The sequence below is a fragment of the Triticum urartu genome, chromosome 1 (genome assembly GCF_003073215.2).
Source record: "Triticum urartu cultivar G1812 chromosome 1, Tu2.1, whole genome shotgun sequence".
Lineage (NCBI taxonomy): Eukaryota > Viridiplantae > Streptophyta > Magnoliopsida > Poales > Poaceae > Triticum > Triticum urartu.
In genome coordinates, this window is record NC_053022.1 from 190,851,676 (window position 1) to 190,868,689 (window position 17,014).

The following is a 17,014-nucleotide window of genomic DNA, read 5'->3' on the forward strand; positions in this document are numbered from 1 at the left end:
CGTCAGCCTTGGCATCGTACAACTCACCGGAGTGCTCCAACGATGAAACCCTCCATCACAGCAGAGCAGTACCCCGGGCTCCATCTCCAGATGCCTAAGATCTTCTTCCCCTCCTCCGACAGCCAAGTCAGCTGGAGCATCCTCACCAACCAACCCAGTCACGCTAAGACCGACATGGCTTCGCCAAAGAGGTTGTACACTTGTTGCATCTCTTTTTACTCTACATGGTATATATATTGTCCACTGAGCACACGTAGTAATGTGAAAAACGATTATTTTATCCTACTATATGATAAGTACTGAGGTACCAGGCAACTTAGCTATCCGTGATGGACTCTCTTCAACGCCATCATTATTTATCTCTGCGTGTTTGAGCTATGCATTTGTCGATGGGCCTGGGAGTTGAGCTAGTAGGGCAGTGGCATGGGTCCAAAGTTGTAGAAGTAGCACAAAAACATTTTTTGAGTGTAGGCTTTCCCATGCTCAAGCCTGCCTACTAGAATCGCCAGTGCTTGAAAGGAAAAGTGAAGGAAAAACATAGTAGTTGGAAAGTTTCCTATGGTACTACTATTCATGCATTTGGTTCAAAGGAATGGAGCAGAGAAAAACTGTAGGATTTGTTCCTTTAGTGTCTCCTTGAAAGAAAAACAGTAGAAATTTTAATATCCACTTTTCCTCCTTTTCAAATTCCTATTCATGAAGCACAAGACTAAGAGATACTAGCATCATAGCATTATAACCGTACATTTTCTTGTGGTTTGACTTAATATCACCATGCTTCTTTGCATCTTGTGATCTTCCAATTCTTGTGAACCAAACACCCAGATTGGCAGAAATCATGTGTTTTTTAAATTCTTTGTTTTGCTCGTGCATTCCTGTATATTTCCTATCCCTGCATTGTTAGAATCCTCGAATTCAAACAAGCCCTTACACAATTACTTCTGTTACAGATATGTGTTAAAGAAAACCTTGTGTGGTTTGTCCAGCTCCTGTTGCGCTGTGTTCCACCCCAGCTCAACTGCTTCAACGACAGAGGGGTTCACCACAGCAGGGATCCGCTCTCCAGACTGTCTTTCACCGCCTCAGATCTTCTTCCCCGCCACCGGCAGCCACGACAACTGCATTACCATCATCAACTGAGCAGATGACCTTGAGGAGTACACGGGTCCGCAAGAGAGGTCGCACTCTTCCGTGTCTGCTTACGTTATCCATCACTTAATATGGTGACATGCTACTTTATCGTCGTGTTCACCTATTAGACTCCGAGCCAGGTCCAAACTAATGTTGAAACTTGAGTTCTTAAATGGTTGTGGGGTTCATATTGGGGCAGAAATCAGTACTATCTGTCTACTATCTGGTTAATCTCGAGTGTCTACTATGAGTTTCATGTTGGGTGCAAACAAACATTAAAGGAGCAATTATCTGTATTTTTAACTAAAGCTATTATCTGCCTGCTATCATTGGTTTTGGGTATATCCATAGTTTGCTACCATCACTCTGGATTTGTGCATGCCCTCCTTACATAATCTCACTATGTTTTACTCATATGCATGTCAGTTATTGTACACAATGGAACTGAACATGTCGAGCAAAAGAGACAAGCCTTGCGTGGCAATAAAATTTCATACAGACGTCGCTCCATGGTGGGTGCAAAGGAAGCCTCCCTCCACCCATTTCGGATTGTAATCAAGAGGAAGATAACTATTCTGAGGGGGATTCGGAAGGAGAAGACCACTCCTATTTACCCCCTAAGGTCTTCACTCTAACTTGGCATGCTGATGTTGGTAAGATCATGCATATGGTGCCTTGCATTACTTACTTTATACATCAAACTAGAAGGGTCACCCGCGCATTTGCGTGGCTAGATTATTATGTGTTATATTTCCTTTCTAAATATATCTGATTACACAGTTAACTATCTTACAATGTAATTCAAATACACAACACATTGACACTCGATTGTATGCTGGTCAAGATATTTTGATAAATATTATTGGGTTGATGGTGAGTAGCAACAACAAAAATAAAGAAAATTTTATTATTTGGGTCGTCGTCTCGGTGTTTAAAATGATGGTCTTTCATGTTAGATCTTTATCTTTCATACTTACACATCGCGTCCTTCGTTGTCCTGGTTGGTATATTGTTCTTATGTTTTTTTTACGAACATTGTGCTTGTGTTTATTGTCCGGTATATTGTGATTACTTCAAATTCTACACACATGTTGTTTTAATATGAATTATATTCTCGAGCACAACCAAAATGTCTTAATACGTATCTAAATGGTTTGTTGCTTGCAATTTCTTTTTTGCTAAAACATTTACCCACATCACAATCATTAGAGTTCGTTATTTTTGATCGTAATGGTCCTATTTCACTTTATCATCTATGGCAATGTAATTATTGATGATAAAGTAAGCCGGACCAAGGGGACTTAAAATTTGTATCACATGGCGACCAAATACTTGCCCATCGTCTGGGTTTAATTAGCATGCACTCAAAATTAGGCTCATATTTTATCGTACCATGACGACAGCCCCTACAATTTTGCTTCTAAAATAAAATGTAACCGTGGATTAATGTTTGTTACGATTTTTCAAAAACAAATTGTATTTCATGAACACTTGTCATCACCGTTGTGTACCCAAATGCACAACCAAATTATATTAATATATGTTTATATTGGAAAAATCATTTATATCTTATTCCTGGCTCCATTATATGCTCTATCAGGCTGATATCAAATTGTCCACTAATATAATAGACCAACGACCTATTGTTGTAAGTATTTTCTTTTACAAAATACTATACTCCAGAGTATTTGTTTTCGGTCGCTCCCCACAAGTCACAATGGGTTAATTAGTTAACTTCATTTGGAAATGGAGGCTAATTGGTCAACTTGCTTCCCGTCTCTACATCTTCTGTTCTAAAAGGGAAAATAGATCCCCTTTCCCTTTCTATGCTCTATCGTGGTAGTCTTGGAAGTTTGGCTGTATACCAAATCGGTGGCATGCCCTGCACCGAAGCTTTCGAGGAGATGCTAGGCCAGCTCTGAGCGAGGAGGGGACGGGCGTTCAAGCCGCCCATCTTGCGCCGCCCACCGGCGAGGTCGCATCTTGCCGGTTTGGATTCGGTGAGGCAGACCGGCCACCAAGGAGGCCACAGGAGAATATGAGCGATAACTACTTGTTAGCTTCCTCAGTGCTCTGCTCTCCTACTCGTGGCACCAGGAGTGAGATATGTGTCGTCGGGCTGGACGACCATTTTCTCTGTCGTCGTCTGAGCGGAGCAGAATGTGCGGCTATGAATCTCTTACTACTCTCCCAATACACTCTGCATTCTCCTCTTGCCTGGCAGTATATCTGTACTTTGTAAGTTGCTTTTACATATTTGACACTTAAATTAATAAAGAGTTATGGATGATATACTCTTTTGTTCTGCTAAATTATAATTTAGGAGATAACCTCGTACATTTTGTTTTCTTGTAAGGATTAGTTATACAATAAAGATTATAGTTACTTGACTTGCTATGGATGTCCCTTGTATTTTTCTAGGAAATTGTTCTGTTGGCATTCTACCTAGATTTTGATTATTGTCTCTTCAACACTTCCATAATTATTATATGAAACTTCATATAGCACAAACATACTCACTATATCCATCTACTATGTATAATTCCAATATTGTAAGTCTTTTTTGTGATTATTACCATATAATCATATATACACATGAAAGCAGTTTTAGAATGTAGTAATATGCATTTGTGATTAGTCTCTTTGCTTCTATAGAGAGTCTGCATGTGGAGGCGAGCTATGGGCTTCCTCATTGTTGGTGTTGTCGGCTTCCAGCTATGTAAGGTGCTACGGATTTGAATCATTCCTACTTCCTCCATAGCGGCTGATTGTCTACAGGTATTTTTATTTCTTTTTACCATATATTAGCAAGTTATATTACTTATATGTGTATTAAGTCCAAGAAAGACGGCTTACATGTACTAACTCAAATATGGGTTCATGCAATGGATTTTTCACATGTGCTGGCTATATGTGGGAGCTAGCTTTCCTCATGGTTCTGTTGACCTGAAAAAACCGTGGGAGAGGTGAACTGTTACGAGGAACATAAAACTCATGAAAGTGCATGTCCCAATGTATTTAAATAAATACAATGTGGCATGCGTCTAATAGTGCTTATGTTACTGCTGTTATCACAGTTTTGGCCTAGTTTTCTGCTGATTAACTTGGCAATTCTCTTCTGCTTGATTAATTGATTGAGGCCTTTGGCCTCCGCTTTCGAAAATAAATAAATATACCACTGTTATCTAATAAGTCTTCCTTATATTAATGGATGCCAAGTATTCCTACTCTATATAAGTAAATACAAATAGTATGTCTTCCTACTTACTTTCAACATAATTAAGATATAATCTTCCGCGCTTCTTCAGATTTCACATCCAATGAGTTCATCAAGTTCAAGACAAATGTATTAAGATTCTTTTATCACCCTCATTAAAGAAATTGCAGCTTGTAGTAGTTGTACAACCACTAATTTGGAGTTGAATACTATGCCTACCATACAATTATATTTTGTGCAAAAAACTATCACCACATGGCATATACCAACATCAAATATATTTTTGTAACATATCTATTGTAGATATTGGCACGGATGCAAAATCCTGAGTAAGTTACGCAAAAAATTGAAGTTAGCAATCTGAAGAAGTTCAGACACATTACTAAGTCGAATATGGCTCCATAAGGTTATAACTGATATAACTCAATTGTTCGTACAGGTCTTAGAGTCTTGTTGTTCTCGAAAAGTGGTGATATCATATCTTAGAAGAAGTCTGATGCCTTACCTGATTTGCTTGGTTTCCATGCGCCATTCCAGTAAGTTCGTTAAAACATTTGTTCTTCTGGTGTACCTTGCATACTTTTCTATCTATCTCGGTCATTTTTAGCGAAGTTTCTTCTGCTGAGTGTCTCCATATATGGAGTTAGTCAAGTATAACTATTATTTTACATTGGTTAATAAAAATGATTCATGCTTCATTAGTTCATAAATAATAAAAGATAGTGTTCCATACCTGCCAAGAAGTTTGTGAGTTGCAGATATATCTAGATCTGTATATACTTGCAGCAGTGGTTGACTTTGGGCAATATCCTATTTAACCATGAAAAACTTTTTAAAAAGTAACAGAAGATGTTGTGACTTTATTGGGCTTACTGCTAAACTCCACCATTGTGGATGTCACAATAAGGATAGTTTGGCTGTCGACTACATCCTCATTCAAAAGATAAGTAGAATTTCCCCATAGTGTAACTCTGAGTTTATCACTCATGAAGAGTTTAAGCTGGAAAAGATAATGTTAATGCAATGATGGAAGTCAAATTAAAGTCTTTGTTATTATACACTTACTCTGTCAGTGTCGCCTAAATAGTTCATCTCCCATACACCCAATTCTCTCAACATGCAGCCTTCCACATCACCAATATGCCAAATCAGCATTTTTATTTTTATTCTTCTATTTTTTGTGCAGACCTATCGTCTTGATTCCACATGCTTCATTTGGGCGAGTAGTCCAAAATGGCATGTGTAAAACTGGTGATTAATTACTCCATAGCTAGAAAGATTAGTTATTTGAGTCTTATTTGGAACTATATAGTATAGGTAAACCTGAGCACTGCTTATCTTTCCCGGCATGTTCTTGTACAGTTTCCTTGGAAGAAAACTCGAAGTAGTAATCAGGAAAACATTCTGATGATCCTTCCCTTTGTATTTCATTGGTTGACTGGTGATACTTTGTTGCTTTCACAACTTTAAAATGGTAAATGCATAGACATAATTCTCTTTTATCTTTGATCAACAATTGTGTATCAACCTCCTCCACATTTATAGTATCATGATCTTTTAGTGGTCACAGTAAAATGCATTACTTGGCCCTGTCAAATAGTTACAATATATTAGCACTTGTGGTTCAAAACAATAGAACAATCAGCATGTAAATATATACTCCCTCTGTTCCTAAATATAATACCTTCTAGAGATTCTAATATGTTCTACATACGGAGCAAAAGGAGTGAATCTACACTCTAAAATATGTCTATATACATCCGTATGTAGTCCGTATTGAAATATCTAAAAGGATTATACTTAGAAACGGAGGGAGTAAATATATAAACATTTTCATCCATGAAGCTCATATGCTCATCGGTCAGAGGATTGATTGAATATATATTCTCGCCACTATCACTTGAGTGTCATTTGTCCTATCATTGTTAAGGCACTAAGATTCTTACACGCCATGGTGCTTTGGCTGCAAAACCGTTTGAAAATTGTTTGTCAATTGATAATATCTCATAGATTTTATCCTCAGTAAGTGAATTCACTAAATAATATTTACGAACCTTGATTATTCAGCAGAGGCAGCAACTCAGAAGGTTTGCCTGGCATCATGACATCTGTCATAGTTTTGGCTGATTTGCGTTGCATCATTTGTTTCATCATGGCGGCAACTCAGAAGGTTTGGCTGGCGTTGAGACATGTTCTGTCACAGTTTTGGCTGATTTGTGTCGCATTGTTTGTTTCATCACGGCATCGGTAGATTTCTATATTGTAGGTGGTCTGTTTGTCGAGCAGATTTTGCTTCCTGGATCTCTCGCAAAAAGCAGCCCTATATCTATGGAGCGAACTTCTGGATGTACTTTGTCCATCATGATGCTCTCCAGCACAGTACGGTCCTACCCTGATTGCATCCATTGCACTTTGGTGTGGTGTTTGCCATGCTCTCGGATGTCGTCCAATCACGCCCTTTGTGCATCCATCACACTTTGTCATGGTGTTTTGCCTCACGTGGAGCATGATATGGATCGTGCCCAATCTCACTTGTGTTGTAGTACCTGGAAAAAAAGTTTTGGCTTCTTGGGCATTGCTGGACGTGGCCAGCTGGGTGTCTTTATTTGTTCGTGTTAGCCGACCCCGAGTGGAGTTCTTTGGTTGAGTCCGTGTGTATAGATTTGGAATTCCAACCACGCGTGGAGTTCTTTGGTTGAGTCTGTGTGTAGATTTGGAATTGTGAACAGTAGATTTCATATAGTATACTCTTCTTTGACAACTACTATATCATACACCTATACTTTTTGTGTGGCGGGTATTTGTGGTTGTCTCGGACACATTAAAAAGGCTGGCATGTTCAGGATGACAGGCGTGTCAGTGGTGCGTGACAAACAAAATATTAGTACCTACAATAGTTGTATGTAACTTATAATATCTTTAAATCTCATCCGTTACCTTAAAAAATAACGGTGGAGATAATTTAATCTATGTGGATTAATGTGATGGCTTGTTTGCCTTTTGTCTTAATTATATAATAGATATGTCATTTGCTTAGTTTAGAAATGCTTTATGTGAATGCCATATGTTTAGTTTATTTATCGTATATGTGAATCATGCAATGCCATCTTGTTTAGCCAGACATCATATATGTGAATTTTGCAATGCCACCATGGTTAGCCAGTCATCTTATATGTGAATTATATCATGCCATCATTTTTTTATTACGTATTAAATTTGTCAACAATTTTAGTACATTCAATTACTCTTCCTGTGCATCAGCCATTCAGCACGGTTATGGAAAAATCTGGAGTGGAAACAAGGTCTTTAGAGCAGACAATGCTATATGACGAAGCACATGTCTTACGGGTTACGGATAGCTCCTCAGAGGAGGATTCAGAGACAGATGACCAGTCGTATCCCCCCTAGGTGCATGCTCTAACTTGGCAGGGTTATGTTGCTCATATCATGCGTATGGTATCTTGCATTGCTATGTCATTTGCTTAGTTTAGACATGCTTTGTGTGAATGTCACATGTTTAGTGTCTAATTACCACATATGTGAATTATGCAATGCCATCTTTTGCAAGACATTATATATGTGAATTATGCAATGCTATCTTGTTGCAAGGCATTATATATGTGAATTATGCAATGCCATGTTGTTTAGCCAAGCGTCATATATGTTAACTAGAAGGGTCACCCGCGCATTTGCGCGGCTAGATTATTATGTGTTATATTTCCTTTCTAAATATATCTGATTACACGGTTAACTATCTTACAATGTAATTCAAATACACAACATATTGACACTCAATTGTATGCTGGTCGAGATATTTTGATAAATATCATTGGGTTGATGGTGAGTAGCAACAACAAAAGTAAAGAAAATTTTACTATTTGGGTCGTCATCTCGGTGTTTAAAATGATGGTCTTTCATGTTAGATCTTTATCTTTCATACTTACACATCGCGTCCTTCGTTGTCCTGGTTGGTATACTGTTCTTATGTTTTTTTACGAACATTGTGCTTGTGTTTATTGTTCGGTATATTGTGATTACTTCAAATTCATACACACATGTTGTTATAATATGAATTATAATCTTGAGCACAACCAAAATGTCTTACTACGTATCTAAATGGTTTGTCGCTTGCAATTTCTTTTTTGCTAAAACATTCACCCACATCACAATCATTAGAGTTCGTTATTTTTGGTCGTAATGGTCCTATTTCACTTTATCATCTATGGCAATGTAATTATTAACGATAAAGTAAGCCGGACCAAGGGGACTTAAAAATTGCATCACATGGCATCCAAATATCTTGCCCATCGTCTGGGTTTAATTAGCATGCACTCAAAATTAGGCTCATATTTTATCGTACCATGACAACAGCCCCTACTATTTTGCTTCTAAAATAAAATGTAACTGTTGATTAATGTTTGTTACGATTTTTCAAAAACAAATCATATTTCATGAACACTTGTCATCACCGTTGTGTACCCAAATGCACAACCAAATTATATAAATATGTTTATATTGGAAAAATTATTTATATCTTATTCCTGGCTCCATTATATGCTCTATCAGTCTGATATCAAATTGTCCAGTAATATAACAGACCCACGACCTAGTGTTGTAAGTATTTTCTTTTACAAAATATTACACTCCAGATTATTTGTTTTCGGTCGCTCCCCACAAGTCACAATGGGTTAATTGGTCAACTTCATTTGGAAACGGAGGCTAATTGGTCAACTTGCTTCCCGTCTCTACATCTTCTGTTCTAAAAGGGAAAATAGATCCTCTTTCCCTTTCTGTGCTCTATCGTGGTAGTCTTGGAAGTTTGGCTATATACCAAATCGGTGGCATGCCCAGCACCGAAGCTTTGGAGGAGATGCTAGGCCAGCTCTGAGCGAGGAGGGGACGGGCGTTCAAGCCGCCCATCTTGCGCCGCCCACCGGCGTGGTCGCATCTTGCCGGTTTGGATCCAGTGAGGCAGACCGGCCACCGGGGAGGCCACGGGAGAATATGAGCGATAACTACTAGTTAGCTTCCTCAGTGATCTGCTCTCCTACTCGTGGCACCAAGAGTGAGAGATGTGTCGTCGGGCTGGACGACCATTTTCTCTGTCGTCATCTGAGCGGAGCAGAATGTGAGGCTATGAATCTCTTACTACTATCCCAATACTCTCTGCGTTCTCCTCTTGCCTGGCAGTATATATGTACTTTGTAAATTTCTTTTACATATTTGACACTGAAATTAATAAAGAGATATGGATGATATGCTCTTTTGTTCTGCTAAATTATAATTTAGGAGATAACCTCGTACATTTTGTTTTCTTGTAAGGATTAGTTATACAATAAAGATTATAGTTACTTGACTTGCTATGGATGTCCCTTGTATTTTTCTAGGAAATTGTTCTGTTGGCATTCTACCTAGATTTTGATTATTGTCTCTTCAACACTTCCATAATTATTATATGAAACTTCATATAGCAAAAACATACTCATTATATCCATCTACTATGTATAATTCCAATATTGTAAGTCTTTTTTGTGATTATTACCATATAATCATATATACACATGAAAGCAGTTTTAGAAAGTAGTAATATGCATTTGTGATTAGTCTCTTTTCTTCTATAGAGAGTATGCAGGTGGAGGCAAGCTATGGGCTTCCTCATTGTTGGTGTTGTCGGCTTCCAGCTATGTAAGGTGCTACGGATTTGAATCATTCCTATGTCCTACATAGCTGCTGATTGTCTACAGGTATTTTTATTTCTTATTGCCATGTATTAGCAAGTTATATTACTTATATGTGTATTAAGTCCAAGAAAGATGGCTTACATGTACTAACTGAAATATGGGTTCATGCAATGGATTTTTCACATGTGCTGGCTATAATGTTGGAGCTAGCTTTCCTCATTGTTCTGTTGACCTGAAAAAACCGTGGGAGAGGTGAACTGTTACCAGGAACATAAAACTCATGAAAGTGCATGTCCCAATGTATTCAAATAATTACAATGTGGCATGCGTCTAATAGTGCTTATGTTACTACTGTTATCACAGTTTTGGCCCAGTTTTCTGCTGATTAACTTGGCAATTCTCTTCTTCTTGATTAATTGATTGAGGCCTTTGGCCTCCGCTTTCGAAAATAAATAAATAAATATACCACTGTTATCTAATAAGTCTTCCTTATATTAATGGATGCCAAGTATTCCTACTCTATGTCAGTAAATACAAATAGTATGTCTTACTACTTACTTTCAACATAATTAACATATAATCTTCCGCGCTTCTTCGGATTTCCCATCCAATGAGTTCATCAAGTTCAAGACAAATGTATTAAGATTCTTTTATCACCCTCATTAAAGAAATTGCAGCTTGTAGTAGTTGTACAACCACTAATTTGGAGTTGAATACTATGCCTACCACACAATTATATTTTGTGCAGAAAACTATCACCACATGACATATACCAACATCAAATATATTTTTGTAACATATCTATTGTAGATATTGGCATGCATGCAAAATCCTAAATAAGTTACGCAAAAAATTAAAGTTAGAAATCTGAAGAAGTTCAGACACATTACTAAGTCGAAGTTGGCTCCATAAGGTTATAACTAATATAACTCAATTGTTCGTACAGGTCTTAGAGTCTTGTTGTTCTCGAAAAGTGGTGATATCATATCTTAGAAGAAGTCTGATGCCTTACCTAATTTGCGTAGTTTCCATGCGCCATTCCAGTAAGTTCGGTAAAACATTTGTTCTTCTGGTGTACCTTGCATACTTTTCTATCTATCTCGGTCATTTTTGGCGAAGTTTCTTCTAGTGAGTGTCTCCATATATGGAGTTAGTCAAGTATAACTATTACTTTACATTGGTTAATAAAAATGAGTCATGCTTCATTAGTTCATAAATAATAAAAGATAGTGTTCCATACCTGCCAAGAAGTTTGTGAGTTGCAGATATATCTAGATCTGTATATACTTGCAGCAGTGGTTGACTTTGGGCACTGTCCTATTTAACCATGAAAAACTTTTTTAAAAGTAATAGAAGATGTTGTGACTTTATTGGACTTACTGCTAAACTCCACCATTGTTGATGTCATAATAAGGATAGTTTGGCTGTCGACTACATTCTCATTCAAAAGATAAGTAGAATTTCCCCATAGTGTAACTCTGATTTTATCACTCATGGAGAGTTTAAGCTGGAAAAGTTAATGTTAATGCAATGATGGAAGTCAAATTAAAGTCTTTGTTATTATACACTTACTCTGTCAGCGTATATACCTAAATAGTTCATCGCCCATACACCCAATTCTCTCAACATGCAGCCTTCCACATCACCAATATGCCAAATCAGCATTTTTATTTTTATTCTTCTATTTTCTGTGCAGACCTGTCATCTTGATTCCACATGCTTCATTTGGGCGAGTAGTCCAAAATAGCATGTGTAAAATTGGTGATTAATTACTCCATAGCTAGAAAGATTAGTTAGTTGAGTCTTATTTGGAACTATATAGTATAGGTAAACCTGAGCATTGCTTATCTTTCCCGGCATGTTCTTGTACAGTTTCCTTGGAAGCAAACTCGAAGTAGTAATCAGGAAAACATTCTGATGATCCTTACCTTTGTATTTCATTGGTCGAATGGTGATACTTTGTTGCTTTCACAACTTTAAAATGGTAAATGCATAAACATAATTATCTTTTATCTTTGATCAACAATTGTGTATCAACCTCCTCCACATTTATAGTATCATGATCTTTTAGGGTCATAGTAAAATGCATTGCTTGGCCCTGTCAAACATTTACAATATATTAGCACTTGTGGTTCAAAACAATAGAACAATCAGCATGTAAATATATACTCCCTCTGTTCCTAAATATAATACCTTCTAGATATTCTAATATGTTCTACATACGGAGCAAAAGGGGTGAATCTACACTCTAAAATATGTCTATATACATCCGTATGTAGTCCGTATTGAAATATCTAAAAGGATTATACTTAGAAACGGGGGGAGTAAATATATAAACATTTTCATCCATCGAAGCTCATATGCTCATCAGTCGGAGGATTGATTGAATATATATTCTCGTACTTTCACTTGAGTGTCGTTTGTCCTATCATTGTTAAGGCACTAAGATTCTTACACGCCATGGTGCTTTGGCTGCAAAACCATTTGAAAATTGTTTGTCAATTGATAATATCTCATAGATTTTATCCTCAGTAAGTGAATTCACTAAATAATATTTAGGAACCTTGATTATTCAGGAGATATAGCAACTCAGAAGGTTTGCCTGTCGTTGTGACATCTGTCATAGTTTTGGTTGATTTGCGTTGCAGCGGTTGTTTCATTGTGGCGGCAACTCAGAAGGTTTGGCTGGCGTTGAGACATGTTCTGTCACAGTTTTGGCTGATTTGCGTTGCATTGTTTGTTTCATCACGGCATCGGCAGATTTCTATATTGTAGGTGGTCTACTTGTCGGGCAGATTTTGCTTCCTGGATCTCTCGCAAAAAGCAGCCCTATATCTATGGAGCGAACTTCTGGATGTACTTTGTCCATCATGATGCTCTTCAACACAGTCCGATCCTACCCTGATTGCATCCATTGCACTTTGGTGTGGTGTTTGCCATGCTCTCGGATGCCGTCCAATCATGCCCTTTTTGCATCCATCACACTTTGTCATGGTGTTTAGTCTCACGTGGAGCATGATATGGATCGTGCCCGATCTCACTTGTGTTGTAGTACATGGAAAAAAGTTTTGGCTTCTTGGGCGTTGTGACGCCTCGAGACCGTTGCGCCAGGTGTCTGACAGTTGTTCGCTGTTGTTTCCTTTTCTTTTTCTTGCGTGTCGCATCTTGTCATGTCATCATCCACATTGCATCATCATGTTTTCAAAACTTGAATTCGTCCGGGTTCCCAGTTTCGTCTGTTGTTCGTTCTGAGCCCAGTCACACTTGCACACGTCCACTGCACGTCCGAAATATTATTTTATAAGTGGCCGGAAAATGTTTTTGGAATGGGTTGAAAGTTGGCGTGTGGTCTTATTATAGTGTAGCTAGGCCGCCTGCCAAGTTTCATCTCATTCGGAGTTCGTTTGATAGCCCAACAGATAACTACAGCGACAATATAGTCGGCCAAATTGTCGAACGTTTTTGGTCTCCGAAAACTGTTGTCAGTCGTTTCCTCTCTTTCCTCTCTAGACCGTCTACAAAGTCCACTACCTATCGCCAGGTCAAACCTAACCTCTCTCGTCAGCCCGCGGCCCTCCTCGCCGGTGCGTCTGAAAGTTGTCCCGTACCCGACTCGGACTGTCCCTACCGTTGTGTTCGGATCATCCCCAAATATCTACAAAACATCTCCATTTTTCTTTTTGGACTCCCTACCTATTTTTTCTCGAACGTCCGATTTCGATCGGAGGGACGAGCTAGCCCCTACCAAAAATCCATTGGCTATATATATATATATTCGGTCCAACCCTATATTTTAGGCGAGTTGTCCCATCTTTCCCTCACTTGTCGCTGCCACACTCCCGCATCCACCTCGGGATCCTCCCAGATCGGATCGATCCAATCTGTCGGATTTCGGGTTCCGGCTGACCCTTGAGGTTCGAACACTGGGGTGCGCGCGGAGATTTTGCCTCCTACCTACCTGCACCCCTCCGCCTCGCTAAGATCTAAACTGTGGAAAGAACAACACAAGAGACACAGGGTTTATACTGGTTCGGGCCACCGTTGTGGTGTAATACCCTACTCCAGTGTGTGGTGTGGTGGATTGCCTCTTCGGCTGATGATGACGAACAATACAAGGAAGAACAGCCTCGCGAGGGTCTGTTCTTGGCTGGGGCGATGAACTGCGGGGAGGAGTTCAGTCACACTTCTCTCTTTCTCTGATCCTTTCTTTTTCTCTCCTCCGAACCCCCTTGCTCTGTGGGTGGCTGGTCCTATTTATAGAGGCCTTGGTCCTCTTCCCAAATATCGAGCGGGGAGGGAGCCAACAATGGCGGGCTAATTTGCAGGGGGATAGCTAGTATCAGCTATCCTGACAAAACTAGTCTTCGCCTACGCAAAGCTCTGGTGATGACGCCGTCTTGGACTCCACGGTGACCTCCGTCTCGTAGTCCTCCTGGTCTTGGTCTCGTTGCACCGAAATGGCAACCTTTGCCTGACGCCTCGGTACTCCGTGGCTGCGCTTGCCCCCTTTGCGTCAAAGAGAAAGGGAGGACACTGCGCGGGCTGGCACCCGCCTGGCGCCCTTGGTCGTCATGGCTTGCGTCACGGGCACCTCGTGAGGTACCCCGCCTTGATCTCTCCACCTCCTCGTGAGCCAGCCTGACGAGGCCGTGCCTGAGGAAGCTCCGCGTCGTCCGCCCCGCGAGGCTTGGCCCCTCGCGAGGGTCTTGGGTTTGTGTTGGTGAAGATGGGCCGCGCTGGGCCCCCTTTTGAGCCACGCCGCATGCCGCTGGCAGGCAACTCTGGGGACCCCCGTTTCCAGAACGCCGACAGTAGCCCCCGGGCCCAAGGCGCGCCCGGACTTGGCCGTGCGAGGAGGCGGAAGGGCAAGAGCGAAGCGCCGCGGGCCCTAACAGCCTGCGGCCTTGGGCGCCGCGTGGCGGTTGATTGGACGTGGGCGCCTCCACTTCCCCATGGCGCCTCGGCAACTACACGGATTGGCAAGTCCCTGCATGCAAAGCGGGTCATAATTACCTGTGATCGTGGGGGCCGTTGGTTGGCCCTCGCCAGCTATAAGTACGGACCAGCGCGCCCTTCCAGTTCATCCCCCCTTGCTTCTCCTTTTTCCTGCATAACAAAGACAGTAGTGTGGAGCCCTGCGGGGGCATGTTTGGGTTATTGCTGTTAATCATCATTTTTTTTTCGTTATCGTACCTTCCGGCTACGTGCCCGCGCGTGGATAGTTCCCGGCCCCGGCCGTGGGGGGCGACCAACCCAGGCCCTTTGTTCGTGTCGCGGTGCCTGTGGGGCACGGACTGGAGGGGTGCTCCTGTAATGGGCCCAGGTCGCGAACCCTTTGAATGACTAGGATAGGAACACTCGCGAGGGCGCTCGGCTCCCCCCCCCCTCGCGAGGCCTTGCACAAGAGAAATCGAGGCAGGAGAGTGAAAAGTCGAAGAACCACAAGCCAAAGACGGCAACAACTTCAATAAAACTTCGAATAAGAAGGAACAAGCCAACTGCGGAAAGCAAATGAAAAGCCGCGTCCGGCACCTAATCTAGTCTTCGACATCTTCTCACCAGCGCGGAGCTAAGTGCTGCCACTGGGCGTGGGAGGGAGCCCCAGGGCCTGAGGCCGGCGCTCCTGAGACTCCGGGGCGTGTACAGCCCCAACTCATTATTACGTGAGAGTGTCACGGGTGGCGAGCTTCACAGGCGTTGGTCTTCTTCACAGGCTCCGGGCCTTTTTCAAAACGCGATAGCTTCACAGGCATTCGCCTTCTTCACAGGCTCTGGGCCTTTTCCAAAACGCGATAGCTTCACAGGCATTCGCCTTCTTCACAGGCTCCGGGCCTTTTCCAAAACGCGATAGCTTCACAGGCATTCGCCTTCTTCACAGGCTCTGGGCCTTTTTAGGGGTAGAACCTCTAGATGTGCTGGATGTTCCATGCGTTCTGGACTGGCACCCCCTTCTGAGTCTCCAAGCGCGCGGAGCCGAGCCTGGAAACATGAACAACTTTGAACGGGCCCTCCCACATGGGAGAGAGCTTGTGTAGCCCCTCCCTGGAGAGAACCCGCCTGAGCATGAGGTCTCATACCTCGAGAGTTCTGGGGCGGATGTTGCGGTAGTGATATCGCCGCAGTGCTTGTCGGTACCTCGCCGCTCGTAGCGCGGCTTCTCGGCGACGTTCCTCCCCCGGCACGAGGTCCATCCCCCGCATGGCGTCCTGCTGCGCCTTGTCGAACGCTAGGACCCGCGCGGAGCGACGTCTGACCTCGTGAGGGAGGACCGCTTCGGCTCCGTAGACCAGGAAGAACGGGGTCTCTCCAGTCGGCTTGGTCGCGGTTGTGCGGATGGACCACAACACGGACTGAAGCTCGTCGTACCAACCTCTGCCGCAAGCCTCCAACTTCTTCTTGAACGTCCTGGTCTTGAGGCCCCTCGGGACCTCCGCGTTGGCTCGCTCGGCCTGGCGGTTGCTTCGGGGGTGCGCCACCGAAGCGTAGCATATCTGCATTTCAAGGTTAGCACAGTATGTTTTGAAGAGGTTACTAGTGAACTGTGAACCGTTGTCCGTGATGATGCGATTCGGCACCCCGAACCGGCTCACGATACCCTTGATGAACTTGACCGCGGAACCCACGGGAATGGTGCGGATAGCGTCCACTTCAGCCCACTTGGTGAACTTGTCCACGGCGACGTAGAGGTAGCGGTAGCCCCCGGGCGCCCGAGGAAACGGGCCTAAGATGTCCAGCCCCTAGACTGCGAATGGCCACGAAAGGGGGATAGTCTGCAAGCCTCCTGCTGGCTGATGGATCTACTTGGCGTGGAACTGACAGGCCTCACAAGTTTTCACTAGTTTGACGGCGTCATTGAGCGCGGTGGGCCAATAAAACCCACTGCGGAACACCTTGCCGACGAGGGTCCATGATGATGAATGATGTCCACAGTCTCCGCCGTGTATATCTTCCAGCAGTTCCTTCCCTTACTCCCTGGAGATGCAGC

General features: G+C 42.1%; 2 long non-coding RNA genes across 3 annotated transcripts; both read left to right on the forward strand.

Moving 5' to 3' along the window:
• The first annotated feature begins 2,861 nt into the window (after positions 1-2,861).
• LOC125522435 lies at positions 2,862-7,774 on the forward strand. Of its 2 annotated transcripts, XR_007289771.1 has the most exons (5): positions 2,862-3,369; positions 3,787-3,909; positions 4,788-4,884; positions 6,416-6,518; positions 7,610-7,774. It is a non-coding gene; the product is annotated as an uncharacterized LOC125522435 (long non-coding RNA). The 2 variants fall into 2 exon arrangements; XR_007289783.1 differs by lacking the exon at positions 6,416-6,518.
• A 170-nt stretch (positions 7,775-7,944) lies between these two features.
• Positions 7,945-13,168, forward strand: LOC125553751. Its single transcript, XR_007304182.1, has 3 exons — positions 7,945-9,476; positions 9,970-10,092; positions 10,976-13,168. It is a non-coding gene; the product is annotated as an uncharacterized LOC125553751 (long non-coding RNA).
• Positions 13,169-17,014: the final 3,846 nt, after the last annotated feature.